This window comes from Enhydra lutris, unplaced genomic scaffold (genome assembly GCF_002288905.1).
Source record: "Enhydra lutris kenyoni isolate GAN:26980312 unplaced genomic scaffold, ASM228890v2 scaffoldscaffold13, whole genome shotgun sequence".
NCBI lineage: Eukaryota > Metazoa > Chordata > Mammalia > Carnivora > Mustelidae > Enhydra > Enhydra lutris.
Window position 1 is genome coordinate 34,856,623 of NW_019154097.1, and position 19,420 is coordinate 34,876,042.

The 19,420-nt window shown below is 39.3% G+C and overlaps 1 protein-coding gene across 1 annotated transcript in view; it reads left to right on the top strand.

Annotated features, from left to right (window-relative positions):
* The window catches only part of LOC111146116 (ABL proto-oncogene 1, non-receptor tyrosine kinase), a 133,396-nt gene that overhangs the window by 57,494 nt on the left and 56,482 nt on the right, over positions 1–19,420 (top strand). The gene's annotated exons all lie outside the window — the stretch shown is intronic.

Here is a 19,420-nt window from a genome sequence, read left to right on the forward strand (position 1 = left end):
AGATGGCAGGTACTGTCCAGGTGTGTGGATAGGCTATAGGACATGGAGGGGCTGAGTGACTTGCCTCTGATGTGAGGGTGGGAGGTGGCAGAGCCCCGGGATTAGACCTCATGGCTTCTGTCTGCTTTCTTGTCTTATGCTCTCCACTAATACCATCTTTCCTCTCCGTGGTAATGGCTTCCAAAGGGTGCTAAGGAACAGCACTGTGTTTTTTAGTTGTAACTGACATAAGGAACAACACTTTTTAATCAGCCACCAAGAATCACATGAAATTTGCTTGTTTTTAGTATCCCTGTCCATACTGATGAGTTTCTTCAAAAGCATTTTCCACAGATTTATTTTATTGTGCGTTTCCTTAACTCCTCCAGTTACTTAGCCTCTACCCCCTTTCTTCGCCATAATTAATGTGACGCCTAACCTGGACCCAGATAATTATGAATTTTTAACTAGCAGTTTCCATGCTCATCAGGATTTCTGTCATTGGAATGTTCTTTTCTACTTTTCAAGACATTGTTGATATTACCCTCTCCACTCACTCTAGAAGTTTCCGACTATTCTGAGAAACAGCTCGAGTCCATACAAGCTGTGCTGTGAAGGCATACTTTGGCTTGAATTTTAGTAGTAAGCGTTGCCTGCTTTTTAAAGAGGCAGATGAGCTCAGTGAATGAGGGCAGTTTCAAACTACACCACCATTAGCCTTCAGATGACATGGGAGATCATGGAATGCTGCTATGTTGTTGATTTAAGTGCTTCAGATTGCAAAGTTTGTGACTGCCCTTAGGTCATATACATAGGCTTTTTTTTTTTAATAAAGATTATTTATTTGACATAGAGAGATCACAAGTAGGCAGAGAGGCAGGCAAAGGGAGGGGAGGGGGGAGAAGCAGATTCCCTGCCCCAATGCGGGGCTTGATCCCAGGACCCAGGAATCATGACCTGAGCTGAAAGGAAGAGGCTTTAACCCACTGAGCCACCCAGGCACCCCGACTTTTTTGTTTTTAACCTGTGCGCTTACATCCATAAAGTTAGCAGAATATGTCATAGATGAGTACAGAAACTACCTGATTTATTTTGTTCATTTATTGAACTTGTGAAAAAACTTTTTTTTAAAGGCCAAGTTTAAGATACCTTAGACCATACAAATATGTCTATTTCCTGGCCTGTTCTGTCCCTTGAAGGCCAGATTTCATCAAAACAAATGAATCACTGTTTTTTCTTCCTTCATTATCCCCTAATTGGTTTCCAAAATAAAATGATTAAGGGCCATGTTTCTCAACTGCATTGTTTTGGTTACAGTCCTACTGGCTGTGCTGGTGGTGCATTGGGAAACCGAACCAGTGATCCTTGCCGGCCGGGTCACATGACTTCTGGGAGGGTTCTCTGCTTTGTTGCCACTAGAAAGTCTTCAAAGGAGCAAGCTCTTTCTTAGGCTTTTCGTTATGAGCTAAGGAAGATGATTTCAAGTCCTGAAACCTTAGCTATTGTTATTCAGGCTCCATTTTCCTTGAGATCTGGTTTGGTTTTCAGGTAGGAAAACGTGCATTTTAGAGCTTCCCAGAACCCATACTTAATTAGTGGAGTTTTTGTTGTTGTTGTAGTTGTCAGTTTGTGGGAAAGCATCAACTGACCCTCTAGCAGAATATGCCGATTCCCCCTGACTGTAGGCCCTTCTCTGCTGGCACCCCCAAAACAGGGGCTGCCTTCCCATTTCCTCAGTACTGTGTCCCATGAGTGGTGTGGAAGCAGACAGCTGTGTGCCAGCGAGTGGGACCCAGGGTTTCTGTGAGCACCCACCTGCACAGGCTGGGCCTTTTGTTCAGTGACGACCTGCCCTTTGCCAGGCCGCCCTAGAGCTAGTTGGCCACCAGATATTTCATTGGTAGCAACAGGAAGGAATAATGACCCTGATGCTATGAAGTAGATGGTTTTAGAATTCCCCTTCAGATGGCATCGACCCTTAATGCAGCTGGTTTCACTTAATACGTTTTGTTTAAACAAACCCTGTTCCTGGAAATGGTTTCAGAATAGTCTGTTCCTTGTAGCTGTTCCTTTGCTCTTATTTTTAAAAATGTTTTCCCAACGATATCATAAGTGCAAGAGCATGACAGATTAGAACATTCTGCTTAAAGTTACTGCACTTACGATAGAGTTGTGTTCAGACGTGCTACATTGATTACTGTACTCAGTAGCTTTGGGATTAAATCCGGTACCTTCTTCATTTTGTAAAACTGACCAGATTCCTTTGTGGTTTAGGTATATTCTCCTTTAAGGGACTCTGATGTCTAGAAATCTCAACTGACAAGACCAGATAAATTAGGCAATAAGTGTTTTTCACTTTGTAAGCATGAAAAATTCTTAACAAGAAGCGAGAGCTGGACTAATTAAATAATCAGTATATTAAGTAATCAGTGTGTTTTTAAGTAGGATATAAATTTCCTTTTTTAAAGATTTATTTATTTATTTTTATTTTTTATTTACTTTTTTTTAAGATTTTATTTATTTATTTGACAGACGGAGATCACAAGAAGGCAGAGAGGCAGGCAGAGGGAGAGAGAGGAGGAAGCAGGCTCCCTGCAGAGCAGAGAGCCTGGCGCGGGGCTCGATCCTAAGACCCTGAGATCATGACCTGGACCAAAGGCAGAAGCTTAACCCACTGAGCCACCCAGGCGCCCCTGTATTATGTTATTAAAAAGATTTTTAATGAGGGAACCTTTTAAAAATAGGAATTTATGGGTGCCTGGGTGGCTCAGTGTGTTAAAGCCTCTGCGGGGAGCCTGCTTCCTCCTCTCTCTCTGCCTGCTTCTCTACCTACTTGTGATCTCTGTCAAATAAATAAATAAATAATCTTTAAAAAAAAATAAAAATAGGAATTTATAAAACATGCTGCTTGTTAAATATCAGGGTAAGTATTCCTTCATGTTGCTATAAATGAAATATCTCCCTGATGAGCAGGGAGCCCAATGCAGGACTTGATCCTGGGACGCTGGGATCATGACCTGAGCTGAAGGCAGCCGCTGACCCAACTGAGCCACTGAGGCACCCCTACTTATTAGGAACTTTTTATATATAAACGTTCATTTTTGTTATATTCTCCTATAGGATTTGTTCTTGTCTTTGGAGAATGTATCTCAGTTTATAATTATACATTAATTAATGTGAAACTGTGTTCAGTGCCCTTCCCCTCCTGGACCGCAAGCCCCCTAAGCATAGAGACCCTTGCCCTTGTTATGCCTTATCAAGTCCTAGCACACACCAGATTACTGTGCACATAGTCGCTGTTTAGTAGAAACTCAATGAATGGATGAATCAGAGAGACACTTTTCACTTCGAACGCAGTATAATGATGATAATAGCAGACTTGCTTTAGTCTTAACTGTGTCAGGCAGTGATCTCAGTGCTTTACATATGTTAAGTCTGTATTTATTAAGTATTAGGTGGTGACTGCGTACAAAATGTTCAACAACAGGCTTGTTAACATTTAACTCTTGGTTGCCCAGTTCTTTATTGTTAGCGTTTGACAGTTATTCCAGGCATTTTCCATATAGGAATATTTTGGCAATAAAAGAACACAGGATATTCTTCCGCTCCCAGAACTGATGTGTTTGTGATTCCAGGTGCAGATGTCTGTTGCCAGGAACCAGGGGCCTGTTCTCAAGCCCAGACACTGCATCAGGAGATTAGACCAGGTGCCTGTTCCTTTTTCCCCCTTTCCCCCCCCACTGTTTGATTTTAATTTCTTTAGCAGGACAAAACTAATACAGCTTCCAGTAAACAAATGATTAGGTTTTGTTTTGTTTTTTTTTTTTTAAGATTTTATTTATTTATTTGGCAGACAGAGATCACAAGTAAGCAGAGAGGCAGGCAGAGAGAGAGGGGGAAGCAGGCTCCCCACCGAGCAGAGAGCCTGATGTGGGGCTCAATCCCAGGACCCAGGGATCACGACCTGAGCCGAAGGCAGAGGCTTCAACCCACTGAGCCACCCAGGCGCCCAAATGATTAGTTTTTAATTTATTCTGATGAATACCTTTTGGTTGTAGTTGGTTTTATTACAAAGGTAGGATTTGCTCATTATTTTAAAATAAGTAAATGTCTCTTTCTCTTGATCGTCCCTTCATGAGTAACCACTGCTCTTTGCTGAATATTTTACCAGACCTTTTTCTCCTGGCTTCTTGAATATTTAAGGAATCTCTTTCTAGGTTGCAGTTTTTGAAAACATTTTATCCTACATGTGTATATCATAGTGGATGTTCTGCTTCTGAGAGTACAATTTAATTTCCTTTGTAGGCATCATTAAGAAAAGGCAGAGAAGACATTGAACCCAATGTTAAGTGCGGGGCTTACAAAAGGTAAATGACTGTTACTAAGTCATTGCTTGCAAAGGAATCTGTAACATTTTCCTATTAAGTTAATTTAAAACTGCTAAGTATATTATTCCAATCATCAGAAAATGTAGATAGGTAACAAGTAGAGGGAGACTTATGCCCAGGTAAAAAAATAAATACGGATTTCCAATATCTAAGAATCCTCTGGCAAATGGAGAGTGTTTGCCAAGTTCCTCACTACTGAGAACAGTGAAAATATGCAGGAGGCGTGCTATGGGATTGATTGCTATTGGCCAGCATTCTTTTTCTGTTTCTTGGAAATTCCACAGCACTCTGCCTTGGCTCGTTATCTGGATGAAAGAAAGCACCTGTCCCTTCAGTGTTCCCTACTAACTCTTGCTTGATTTTGTTCTCCAGGCATCTTCCCACAGGAGCACTAAGTTCTTTAAGATTATGAAGGGGGTGGGAAATTGTCTTTACACTCCAGTCTGTGATATACATGAATTCAGAGTGACCCCAAGGACCCTTCTTTGAACCCCATGCTTCACTGTTAATAGAAATACAGATAAAACTGGAGAGTCATAAAACTGTGGGCTTAAGGTGCCGCGAGGAAAGAAGGTTTCACTGTTGCCAGTATTCATGGCTGTGTTTGTCCTCCAGAGGTGTCCATACCCATAAGCAGTGCTCCATAATGAGGTCTGGGGTAAGTGAGCATAAGGTTTGCTTTTGCAGAGTGCGTGGAGGTTGACCATGGAAGGGTGGGGGAGAGAATTACTAGGAAGGCTACAGGTGCATCGTCTTGGGCAGGTTGGGCATGGGGAAATGTACATAGGGAGGATTGGTTTGGCAGTTTATTTTCTTAATGTGGTCCATATCCAACAACTTGTCAAGGAAGGAAAGCATGTGGTGGAGAACACTGGACACTAACTTGACAGAGTCAGGAGAGGATGTTTATGGAATATTAGGGCTTGGGTTGGGTGATTTTTTTAAAAAAGTAATTATTTTAAAATTAAGATATATAATAAAATCTGCCTATTTTTAAGTGTGCATTTTGATGAATTTTGGTGTATAATCATGTAACCTCCATTATAGTTGAGATTATAGAATCGTTTCCTCATCACTGAAGGTTTTCTTGTGCCCTTTTCCAGTTGATTCCTTTCAACCACTTACTCCAGACAACCGCCCATAGGCTTTCTGTCTCTGTAGTTTCACTTTTTCAAGAAACTCACATATATCGAATCATATGGAAGCCATAGACTTTTGTGTCTACTTAGCATAATCTTTCCGAGATTCAGTCATGTTGTTATATGTACTAATATTTTCTTCTATTTCTTTGCTAAGTAATGTTCCACGGTGTGGATGAAGCACATTTGCTTACCAGTTTACCAGTGACTGACGTGTTGCTTGTAGTTTGGAGACTATTAGGAGTAGTGCGGCCATGAACATTTCTGTCCTCATCACTGTGTGCACATACGCCTTTGTTTCTTTTTTAAACAAATTTTAGGGATGCCTTGGTGGCTCAGTCAGTTAAGCAGCTGCCTTTGCCTCAGGTCATGATCCTAGAGTCCTGGGATCGAGTCCCACCTTGAGCTCCTTGCTTGGCAGGGAGCCTGCTTCTCCCTCTGCCTGCTGCTCCCCCTGCTTGTGAGCTCTACTTCTCTGTCTCTGACAAATAAATAAATAAAATCTTTAAAATTTTTTTTATTTATTTGAGAGAGAGAGAGCGAGCATGCACGAGTGGGGGGAGGGGCAGAGGGAGAGAGAGAAATAGATTCCTTGCTAAGCAGGGAACCTGATGTGGGGTTGTTCCCAGGACCTTGGGATCATGATCTAAGCCAAAGGCAAACTCTTAACCAACTGAGCCACCCAGGTGCCCCTAGATGTACTTACAGTGTAGGTCTGTTGTCCACTGTGTCTCTTGGTTTCCTTCATCTGATAATATTTTCGTTTTCTCTTTATTCCTTAAGGATACTTTTGATGGATATAGGATTCTGGGTTGCCTGTTTTCTTCTTTCAGCACATGAAAATTGTTCCATTCCCTCTGGCCTCTGTAGTTTCTTTTTTCTTTTCTTTTTTAAAGATTGATTTATTTCAGAGAGAGAGCGCGCATATGTGCGTGCAGAGGGGGTAGAGGGAGAGGTAGAGAGAAAATCTCAGGGAGACTCCCTGCTGAGCATGGAGCCCAGTGCAGGGTGTGATCTCATGACCCTGAAGTCATGACCTGAGCCGAAATCAAGAGTCAGACTGATAGTTTTTATCATGAAAGTGATAACAAATTTGGTCAGAGGCTTTTTCTGCATCTACTTAAATGATCATATGATTTTCCACTTATTCTTCTAATATGAATTACATTGATTTTTCATATGTTAAATCAACTTTGCATTCACAAGATAAATGCTACTTGATACGTATTTTTGTGTATTATTGGATTTGCTATATAACATTCTGTTAAGAATTTTCACACCTATGTTTATGAGGGATATTGGTCTGTAGTTCATTTTTCTTTTTATATCTTCGTCTCGTTTGGCATCAGGATAATACTAACTTCATGAAATGAGTTTGGAGGTGATTCCTCTGCAATTTTCTGAAAGATTGCTATTATTTCTTTTTTTGTTTGTTTTTAGGATTTTTATTTATTTATTTTACAGAGAGAGAGAGAGAGAAAGAAACAGGGAGAGAGGGAACACAAGCAGGGGGAGTCGGAGAGGGAGACGCAGGTCTCCCACTGAACAGGGAGCTGGACATGGGCCTAGATCCCAGGACTTCAGGATCCAACCTGAGCCAAAGGCAGATGCCTAACGACTGAGCCATCCAGGCGCCCCTTGATATTATTTCTTTCTTAAAGTTTCAGTTACCAGTGAAACCACCTGGGCCTGGAGATTTCTTTGTGGGAAGGTTTTTAAGAATATGTTCTCTTTCATAGATATTGGGCTGTTTAAGTCTTGTTCTTAATAGTTTTGGTAATATGCATCTTTCAAGGGGTTTGTTCATTTCATAGGTTGTCGTATATATAGCTCTTTATGTATGTATAGATACTTAAAGCTATAAATTTCCTTCTAAACACTACTTTTTCCTGTGTCTCACAAGTTTTGATAAGTTGTAGTTTCATTATTATTCAGTTCAAAATATATTCTAATTTCTCTTGTGGTTCCTTCTTTGAACCAATGATTATTTAGAAGCATATTGTTTAACTTCCAAATACTGGGGGGTTTTGGTTATCTTGATGATACTGATTTCTAGTTTAATTACATTGTAGTCAAAGAACATGCCCTATATAATTTTAATCTTTATATATATATTGATCTTGGGCCACCTGGGTGGCTCAGTTGCTTGAACATCTGCCTTCAGCTCATGTCATGATCCCAGGGTCTTGGGATCGAGCCCCGCATCGGCTCCTTCCTCAACAGGGGAGTCTGCTTTTTCCTCTCCCTCCCCCTGCTCATGCTCCCTCTGCTCTTGCTCTCTCAAATAAATAAATAAAAGTTTTTAAAAATATGTATGTATTGATCTTGTTCTGTTTATCAAGATAGATCTGTCTTAGTAAATATACCATATAAAATACCCCTTGAAAAGAATGTATATCCTTTTTTCTTGGTTATTAAGTCAAAGTGATTCCTATATTCTAGGTGTTTGGTTTTTGTTTTGTTTTGTTTTGTTTTGGTCTAGTTCCATTAGTCGATGGTATTAAAATCTCCAATTGCTAATGTAGAATTATCTTTCTTCCTTTAATTGTGTCAGTTTGGCTTCATGTATTTTTGCTCTTTATTTTTGGTTTCAAGTGTTTTACTGTGACTTGCTGGCCACTTTGTTTCTCCTTGGTGTTCATTTAGCATCTTGCATCTTCACATTTCTGTAGTTCATCAAATTTATGCAGTTTGGGGCCCTTATTTCTTCAGTTTTTTTCCTACCCCATTCTCTATCTTCTATCCTTCTGGTATCCCACTTACACATGGTAGACCATTTGATGTCCTCTAACAAGTTTCCAGGTCTCTGTTCTTTCTTCCCCCCAATCTTTTCTGTTTTCCACCTTGGATAATTTCTTTTTTTTATTTTAAGTAAAGATTTTATTTTTAAGTAAACTCTATACTCAACGTGGGGCCCAAACTCACAACCCCGAGATCAAGAGTTTCGTGCTCTACTGACAGAGCCAGCTTGGCACCCCCACCTTGGATAATTTCCGTTCATCTTTCTTGAAATTCACATACACTTCCTCTTCTTTGTCCATTCAGCTATTAAGCCATCCAGTGGATTTTTTTATTCCAGCAATTGTATTTCTTCAGTTCTAGAATTTATATTCGGTTTTTCTATCCAGATTTTTTATTTCCTTACTGAGTTTGTATTCATTGAAAACATGTTTTATTGTACTTCACTGAGTTATTTATAATAGCTTTAAAAAAAAATCTGTGTTTATTCCAGATAAACACAGATTTATCTGTTGTTGGTTCATCAACAAGGTAGGCTTGGGGTTGAACTAAAATGTGTTCTGTTTTCTTGATTCTTTGTATGTTGAGTAATTTTGAATTATATCCTGGATATTATGAATGTCAACTTGTAGAAATCCTAGATTTTGTTATTTCTCTCCAATAATCGTTGTTTTCTTTTTTTTATCAGGTAATTTGCTTGGCTGAGTTTGAACTACAAACTTGTTTCTCAGGGGGCAGCTCCCATGTCTTAGATCTTTGGTCTTTAGCTGAGCTGTTTTGGGTCCAGGCCATGCATGAGTGTGAGTAGTTCAAAGTTCATTCAGAAATATATGTGTAGGGAGCTTGGAGATCACCCCATCTCTCTCTCCCTTCTAGGATTACCCACTCTGTTTGGTATTCAGTTTTCTGGGTTCACTTTTCTGATGTACCGAGTCAAAAATGCTGTGAGTTTTTTAATGCATGTTCCTACTCTCTCTGTATAAATGACGTAAGTCATAGTATCCAAAAACAAGAAATTGCTAAAGGCAATATTTTGGAAACACACAACAGTAAATAAAATGATTACAGGAACTTTAAAAAGGACTTTTTTTCAAAATGATTCCTGAGTGTGTCAGAAATTTCAGACAGTCAACACAATATTTTGATGATAAAAAGGAAAGGAATCTTTTATCTGGCAGTGGAATAACTTGGTCACTTTACAGAAAGATAATCCAAATTTGCATTTTCTTTTTTGCCTGTTATCCATCTAAGTATTTACCATAAGAGATTTATAAGTGCTTTTCTTTTATGAATAAATCTGTTAACATTGAGCCAACATTGCCATGATTTTTAAATACAACTCATTATTTCCTTCAAGTTCACCATCTATAGGCAGAGTTTTTTTTGCTCAGACCCTTTATATTTCTCATTAATAGTTTACCCTCAGATTTCTCTTTTGTTATCTCTTATCATTTATTAACTTTTGATTTAATTAATGTACTTTCTTAGGTATGTATTTAGATATTTAGAAGTAGATAATTCTGTGAAAGGTGATAAGAGTAAAATATAATTAATTGTATTAGCACATTAAATAAAATAATGTATAGATTTTATTGATTTACCATCTTAATAAACTAACATTTCCCTTAATAAAAAAAATTAGATAAACATTTATTATATTACACACATATTCTTGTTTCTTTGTTACCATTTATATTAAGTGCCAACTTTAAAGTTAAAAGTTTTTAGGCAGAAGAGAAAGCTGGAAGACAGGAAATGAGGAACTGTCTAGCAATGTTTTTCCACAAGCATACATTTTATGTCACTTTAACAAATTTTAAGATGGCAAAATAAGTATGGATCTAGCATCATTTAAAGAAATTTACGCATCCAGTTAATCTATAGGTATTTTATATATAAAAGTAAGGAGGAGGGGGCGGCTGGGTGGCTCAGTCAGTTAAGCACCCAACTCTTGCTTTCATTTCAGCCCAAGTCATGATCTTGGGGTTGTGGGATCAAGCCCCTCATTGGGCTCTGCACTGGGCATGGAGCCTGCTTAAGATTCTTTCTCTCCTCCCTTTGTCCCTTTCCCCCACATCCCTACCCTTGTGTCTCTCCCTCTTAAAAAAAAAGGCGGGGGTTGAGAAGGGCCACTGACTGGCTTGGTTTGGGGCATGGATGACTCTTGATCTTGGGGTTGTGAATTCAAGCCCCACCTTGCATGTAGAGATTACTTAAAAATAAAATCTTAAAAAAATAAGGAGGAAGGGTAATTTAAAACTATATGTGGTGCCCAGTGTTTGGATCTTTTCCTTTAATTAGAAATTATCCATATTTCCAAGGATTATTAATTAACTCAGTTTATTATTTTAAGAGATCTTTAATTGACCTAAATATTTGGAAATTAAAATTTAGATCAGCGCATCAGATATTTATAATTTGTAACATAAGAATATATGAGATTAGGGGTGCCTGGGTGGCTCAGTGGGTTAAAACCTCTGCCTTCGGCTCAGTTCATGTTCCCAGGGTCCCGGGATGGAGCCCCGCATCGGCCTCTCTACTCAGCAGGGAGCCTGCTTCCCCCTCTCTCTCTGCCTGCCTCTCTGCCTACTTGTGATTTCTGTCTGTCAAATAAATAAATAAAATCTTAAAAAAAAAGAATTTATGAGATTAAATAATTTTGAAAATATAAATTCTTTTACTTAAATACAGTTCTATGGTTTTGTAATTTTAAACAATTTGTGGGAATAGTGAGATCTTACTGAACCCTTAGAACTATTATTATTAATTTCGAAGGTTTAAATCATGAGAAATTAAACCTGTCTTGTGTTAATTATTACAGTAACATTTTTATATCATAATAAAATCATGGAAGGAAGCATGAAGTTATTTTTAAACGAATTTAAACTTAACTCTTACTTATAGTCCAAAGAATCAACTAATTGTTGGGAATATAACATAAAATTTCAATATAAATAAAGCTATTATGGTCATATATCCAAAAGGATTTTTACAACTCTTGGATATATCAAGCTCTAAGTATAGGAACCAAGACTGTTACCCAAACTCACATTTAAACTTTTTCTTTTGAGTTAGTTCAACAAGGGAAAAGTAAAAGCACCAATAGTTTAATTTTTTTTTTCTTTCTATGGAAATTCTGGACTGTTTATCTCTACTAGGTATTTCTTGGGTATGCACATGATGACAGAATAATTATTTAAGACTAATTGATCTTCAAACTTTCCCAAGGAAAGAGGAAAAGTGGGGAAGGAAGGAAGAAGTGAGAGGAAGCTGGCTCATACAGGCACAAATGACTGGTTATCTTCTCCCTATAAGGAAGGGAAGAGACTTAGATGCAGGAAAATCTGACATGCCCACTCAAACCCACAATAACTAAGTCAATATATCTGCTTCATATAGTAATTCAGGTCCTTGACAGTCCTATTAAGTCATGTCCTTAAAAAGCCAGGATTTATGAGTAAATAAGGGAAAAAAGAGGATGGTCTCCTTTGTAAACAAAGTGATATGTCTTTTATTTTTTATTTGTATTATTATTTTTAAGATTTTTTTTTTTTTAGGAGAGAAAGCATACACACCCACACAAGCAGGGGAAGCAGTAGGCAGAGGGAGAAGCAGGCTCACCACTGAACAAGGAGCCCAGTGCGGGTCTCCATACCAGGACCCTGGGATCATGACCTGAGCCAAAGACAGACGCTTAACCAACTGAGCCACCCAGACATCCCAAAGTGATATCCCTTTTAGACAGGCAAGACAAAGAACCTAATCATGAGGTTCCTTCCCTTTTTGTTCTGAATTTATGATGTCTCTTAGATGAACAATCTTTTTCATAATAAAATTTCCTTTTTTAAAAGATTTTATTTATTAGAGAGAGAGCGCTAGAGAGAGCAAGCACGAGTGGGGGCAGAGGGAGAGGGAGAACCAGGCTCCCTGCTTAGGGCTTCATCCCAGGGTCACCACCTGAGCCCAAGGCAGATGATTAACCGACTGAGCCAGCCAGGTGCCCCTTCATAACAAAATTTTCAAAGTGACAACTGCAGTTTAGAAATGTATATGAGTGAAAATATGAAGAGAGCAGGTGTTTGGCTCAGAAGGCCAGACTAAGAAGACCTCACAAGAATGAGGTTGGTGAGGCTGGTACTTATATAAATCTGGTATCGCCAGAATCTGGTCAAAGTGGAGTGGAGTCCCAGTGACCCTTCCAACAACAGCTGTCTGTTAGTATCCTTAGAGAATGGGCTTATGGAACTTCCCTATAACAACATTTGCTTGACGGTAGAATTATTAGTTCAGCCAACCCAGCTGGTCCATATTGAATGGCTGTATACAGGACTTGGCCCTAGGTGTATAAAGATGGATCAGACATAAGACATAGTTTTAGCCCCCAAGGAGCTCACAGCTTAGCGCCTTTTTTTTTTCTTTTTTTTTTTTAAGCAAAATACTGCTTAAATCGTCTTCCTGGTGGGATAAATCTGCCCTGGAATCAATCCAAAGTGTTTCGATGGCCATAAAATAGTTGCAGTAATAAGGCTTGAATTCCAAAGAACCCCATTTTAGATTCCAGCTCTTTGCAGGATATTAGCCAGGCCAGACCTCTTTTCTATGATGACTGTTTAAAAAATAAAATAGTGCATTTGCTGGTTTAAAAAGTAATATATATATGAAAATTAGTAGGTTGAGAAGTTTTACTCTGGTCCGTGAACTTTTCTACTTGGTTATCCCGTGCTCATTTCTTCCAAATTAACACTGTAAGTAGTTTCTTGTATCTTTTTCCATTCTTTCTTTCTTTCTTTCTTTCTTTCTTTCTTTTTAAAGATTTTTTAAAATTTATTTATTTGTCAGAGAGAGAGCACAAGCAGGGGGAGCAGTAGGCAGAGAGACAAGCAGGCAAAGGGAGAAGCAGGCTCCCCCTGAGCAAGGAGCCTGATGTGGCACTTGAGTCCAGGACCCTGGGATTATGACTTGAGCTGAAAGCAGATGCTTAACAGACTGAGCCACCCAGGCATCCCTTTTTCTGTTATTTCTTTGTACAAATATAAACATATATTTTTAATCCCATTCTTACACAAAAGCTAGCTAACCAGTTTAAAGGCTGTCTGGCAGAAGGAATTCTTACTTGGGAGAGGATCATCCCTTTTTTTTTCCTGGTCAGGCCTTCTTCTGATTGGACAAGGCCCACCCACATTAGGGAGAACATTCTTATCCAAAAACACCCTTACAGAAACACTCAGAATAATGCTTGACCAAATATCTGGGTACCCTGTGGCCTAGTCAAGTTGACACATAAAATTGGCCATCACAATTCTCTTGTCGCCAGTAATTGTAGAATGAATGCTTCTCTGGTCTTATCTAACAGCATTTAAGAGCAAGACCCAAAAGGATCACACTCTCCAAACTATCTAAGAACAAAATGAAGACTATTTTTAGCAATACAAAAATATCTAGGATGCAGCTTGGTAAAATTCACATCCACCATCCAATAAAAAATGACTAGGTATGTGAAGTAGTGGGAAGTACAACCAGTAACTGACCAGAAATGACATAAAAGATGAAATTAGTAAATATGGACATTAAATAATAATTACAATTGTATTTCATATGTTTAAGAAGCTAGCAGAATGAATACTGTACTAAATAGAGACATGGAAGATGAACTTCCAGAGAGGAAAACCAGTGGCTGAGATGAAGGCTACGCTGGATGAAATTGATGTCAGTATAAATATTGTAGAAATAAAGATGATTGACTTTGAAGACAACAGTGTAAACTCAGAAAGAGAAAAAAATAAATAAGCAGAGCACCAGTGAAGTGTGGGGCAGTGTCAGGTGGCCAAGTGTATGTGACTAGAGCACCTGAAGGAGAAGTGTGAGGGACAGAAGGAACAATAGAAGAAACACGGCTGGAAAATTGCCGGAGTGGGAAAGCAATAAATCCGCAGATCTCAGGGAACTCTAGATCTCAACTCAAGAATCTCAGGGAACTCTAACCACAAGAAACATGAAGAAAAATGGTATCATACGTTGCTTAAAGCTCATGATAGGGGTGCCTGGGTGGCTCAGTGGGTTAAGCCTCTGCCTTCGGCTCAGGTCATAGTCTCAGGGTCCTGGGATGGAGCCCCACGTCGGGCTCTCTGCTCAGCGGGGAGCCTGCTTCCCCCTCTCTCTCTGCCTACTTGTGATCTTTCTCTGTCTGTCAAATAAATAAAATCTTAAAAAAAAAAAAAAGCTTGTGATAGAGTGTACTTGTATTAGATTGAGGATTAATGTCCGCAAATTTGTTGTTGGAAACAGTGTAAGCCAGGCAACAATGGAGCAACATCTTTTTTTTTTTTTTAATTTTATTTATTTATTGAGAGAGCATACACGCAGGGGGAGTGGCAGAGGCAGAGGGAGAGGGAGAGGGAGAAGCAGGTTCCCCGCTGAGCAAGGAGCCTGATCCAGGGCTTAATCCCAGGACCCCAAGATCATGACCTGAGCCAAAGACAGACTCTTAACCAACTGAATCACCCAGGCATCCTGAACCTGCTTTTAATATAAAGATACAAATAAATTAAGAGCAAAAGGGTGGAAAAAAGATGTACCATGTTAACATTAATCAAAAGAAAACCCGAGTAGCTATATCAGACAAAGTGGGTTTTATTTATTTATTTACTTACTTATTTTCTTATTTATTTAAGATTTTATTTATTTATTTGACAAAGAGAGACACAGCAAGAGAAGGAACATAAACAGGGGGAATGGGAGAGGGAGAAGCAGGCTTTCTGCCAGGCAGGGAGCCTGCTGCAGGACTCGATCCCAGGACCCTGGGACCATGACCTGAGCCGAAGGCAGACGCTTAATGACTGAGCCCCCCAGGCGCCCCTAAAGTGGGTTTTAAAATAAAACATATTACCAAGGATAATGATAAAGGGGTTAATTCATTAAGAAGATATAATCCTAAATGTTTATATATGTATTAACAGATTCAAAATGCATGAATCAAAAACTGATAGAACTGCAAGAAATTCACATAACTGGAGATTTTAGCACCTCTCAATAACTGATAGGACAAGTAGACAGAAAATTAGTAAGGGTATAGGAGATTTGTACGGTATAGTCGACCAATGTGACTTAATTTATGTTTATGGAACACTCCACCCCAAGACAGTGGAGGACACATTCTTTTCAGGTGCACATGGAACTATTACCAAGATAAACCATTTTCTGGGCCATTAAAAAAGTCTCAAAAGTCTCAATATGTGTAAGCTGGTTCAATTTATAGAAGGTATGATCCCTGACCATAGTGGAATTAAATCAAGAATCAGTGACAGAAAGATGTCAGGAAGATCTTTCAACTGCTTGGAAACTAGACAGCATTTTCAAATAAACCATGAATCAAAGAATAAAAAATCAAAAGTAAAATTAGCAAGTATTCGGAACTGAATGTAGGTGAAAATGTAACATAAAATTTGTGGGTTGGAGCAAAAGGAAAATATATATAATCCTAATCCTTACATTAGAAAAGAAAGAAGTTCTCAAATGACCTTAGGTTTCTACCTTAAGAAACTAGAAAAAAATAAAGGCTTGTGAAACCTAAATTAAGTAGAAAAAAAGACCAATGTAGGAATCAATGAAATAGAAAACAAAAAACCATAAATCTATGAAACCAATAGCCAGTTCTTTGAAAAGAGCAATTAAATTGATAAACCTCTAGCCAGACTGATCAGGAAAAAAAAAAAGAGAGAACACAAAAATTGTAATATTAGCAACAAAAGAGGTGACATCACACAGATTCTACAGATAGGAAAAGTATAGTAAGTGAGTTAATTATCAGCCTAGGAAAAACAGACCAATTCCTTGAAAGATACAATGGCCAAAGCTCACTCAAGAAGAAACAGACAACCCGAATCGCACCGAATCTATTAAGGAAATTGAATTTGTAGTTTAAAATCTTCCCACAAAGAAAACTCCAGCCCAGATGGCTTCACTGGTGAATTCTACCAACCATTTAAAGAGGAAATAATATTAATTCCCTGCAACCTTCCCAGAAAATAGAAAAAGAAGGAACAGACACTTCCCAAACTCATTCACCCAGAGGTCAGTGTTAGTCCCTGGTATCCCTCTCGTTGTCTTCTCCTGGTTCAGTCAGAATAATCCCTTTATATGTAATCTGATTCCTGTCTCTCTGACCCAAGCAAGCCTCCTGTGCCTTCCCAGTTCCTTCAAAATAAAAGCCAAAGCCTCCATAGTCACCTTAGGCAGACAAGATCTTCCTGTGCCCCTGCAACCTCTGTCTGTCTTTTGCTCTCCTTGCTGACTCTGTTCCATCCACCTTGCTCTTCCTGGAACTTTTCCCAGTCACCCTCCCTGCCCCACTACCTTTGTATTTACTGTTCCCTATGTTAAGAAAGTGCTTTCCCCATAGTTTACTCTCCCTCTTCTGGGTCTTTGCTCATTTTTTTTTTATTTTCAGCAGTGTTTTTTCTGATCACTTTATTTAAAATTACAATCTAGGGGTGCCTGGGTGGCTCAGTCACTAAGCATCTGCCTTCAGCTCAGGTCATGATCCCAGGGTCCTGGGATTGAGCCCTGCATCATGCACCTTGCTCACCGGGAAGCCTGCTTCTCCCTCTCCCACTCCCCCTGCTTGTGTTCTGTTTTGCTGTCTCTCTCTATTAAATGAATAAATGAAACCTTTCAAAAAATTAAAAAATAAAAATAAGTTACAATCCAGTCCCCACACCCTGACCTCAGCATCCCTGTCCCACTCACATGCTTTTTCTCCCAAGCAGTTTTACCTTCTTACATATTTTGTAATTTACTAATTTATTTTGCTGTCTGTCTACCCCTACTAGAATATGAACTGCTCGAGGGAGGGATTTTTTTTTTTTTTTTTTTTTCTGTATTTTACCCATTGTAACCCTAGAGCTTAGGACAATACCTAGCTCTTAGTAGATACGCAGTAAACATTTGCAGAATGTTTTATGTTCCATCTCTTAATGATGCTCCCTTTGCTTTGCTTTGCTTTGAAAGAAAACTTCCCCTGTAAAGTCATGTATTCTCAGGTTGTCCCTTAGTTTGGTGACCAGGAATTTTTAAACCTATAGAGACTTAAGAGAGGTGTTCTTCTTCATTATACGGAAGGAAGGAGTAATTGTGAAAGCAGCATTAGGAAGGAGAACTGGCAGAGGTGTTCTCGGGCCAATCAGTTTTAGGAATAGGTGATGTATGAAATTGAGGATCTGAAATTTGATCCCTTTTAAAAATACTGTCATGCTTCTTGAGCAGCTTCATGTACTCCCGTCCTGATGCAAATGTACCCCATTTTGAAGGTGAAGATTAGAGTTTATTTAACTTAGTGATAGACATTTGCTTCAGTGAAATGTGTGTGTGTGCGTACACTCATACTCAGTTGTGTATATATGTGTAGGTAAGACTGTAGAGTTAAATCCCCAAAATAGAATTGCTGATAAATATATTTGCAATTTTGATAGATACCAAATATTGTCGAATTTCCTCTCTGGGGCTTTTTGAGAACTGGGAATCAGATATGCGAATTCTAGACAGAGTTAAGAGATAGCATTCCGTTCATGATGTGCAACTATAGGACAAAGTTAAAGACAGTTTTGTCACCTATATAGTGAAAAGCTGAGGAATTAAGTGGTACCGTCAGTCCTTAGGAGATCATTTACTGATAAGAGAGACTGATAAGCCCCACACTTGTCTTTATACAACTCACTGGCAGGAAGTTGAATACCACGTCTATGGACTTTTTTTTTTTTTTTTTTTTTTAAATAAGGCTTTTTGGCTTGCTTGCTCTGGAGGTGTTAAACTAGGAATTGATCCCAGGCAGCCAGAGCTCATTGTCCGTATTCTTTTTTTTTTTTAACGATTTTATTTATTTATTTGACACAGAGAGAGAGATCACAAGTATGCAGAGAGGTAGGCAGAGAAGAGGGTGGTGGTGGGGGGGGGAACAGGCTCCCCGCTGAGCAGAGAGCCCGATGCGGGGCTCTATCCCAGGACCCTGAGATCATGACCTGAGCTGAAGGCAGAGGCTTTAACCCACTGAGCCACCCAGGTGCCCCGAGCACACAGTTGTTCTTTTACCTTGTTACCATTTTAGCATACAATTCAGTGATTTCTAGTAAATTTACAGTGTGCAACCATACTGCAGTCCAATTCTAGAACATTTCCATCATGCCAAAAGATTCCTTGTGCCACCTTATAGTCGATCCCACCCCCAGCCAGGCAACCACTAACCGACTCTCCATCTCCATAGACTGTCCTTGTGTGCACATGTCCTATAAATGGGACCATGTGCTATATGGTCTTTGTGGTGGGCTTCTCCCACTTCACAACACGTATTTGAGGCAGTATATTGCAACACAGAACAGCACATATTCCTTTTTACCGTTGCGTATTCCTCTAGTCTTTGGACACACATTTTGTTCATCCATCCACCAACTGAAGGACATTTGCGTGGTTTCCAGTTCTCGGCCATGAAGACTAAAGATGCTGTGAACACTCAGGGACAGGCTTTTGTGTGGATATGTGTCTTCAGTTCTCGGGGGGAGATTCTTAGGAGTAGAACTGCTGGGTCTTGTAAGTTTGTGTTGAACTTCTTAAGAAACTGCCAAGCTCTTCGCTAGAGCAGCCCTATGGTTCTACATTCCCACCCGCAGTGTACGAGGGCTCTGGTTTCTCCACATCCTCACCAATACTTGGTTTTGTCTGTCTGATTTTAGGGTATCTCTTTGTGGTTTTAGTTTCCATTTCTTGAATGACCAGTGATACCGAGCATCTTTTTTTTTTTTTTTTTAAGATTTTATTTATTTGACAGACAGAGATCACAAGTAGGTAGAGAGGGAGGCAGAGAGAGAGAGGGGTGAGCAGGCTCCCCATCAAACAGAGAGCCTGATGCGGGGCTCCATCCCAGGACCCGGAGATCACGACCTGAGCCGAAGGCAGAGGCTTAACCCACTGAGCCCCCCAGGCGCCCCAATACCGAGCATCTTTTCATGTGCTTATTGGCCATTTGTATTTCTTCTTCCATGACATCAATTAAAAATCCTCTTTTTTATTTGGTTGGTATACTGTCTTATTATTGAGTGATGGGAGTCTCTGTATTCTGGATACAAGGTCTTTATCAGCTATATGGTAGAACGGAGGAACTTTTTAATCTTCCTTACCAGAGATTAT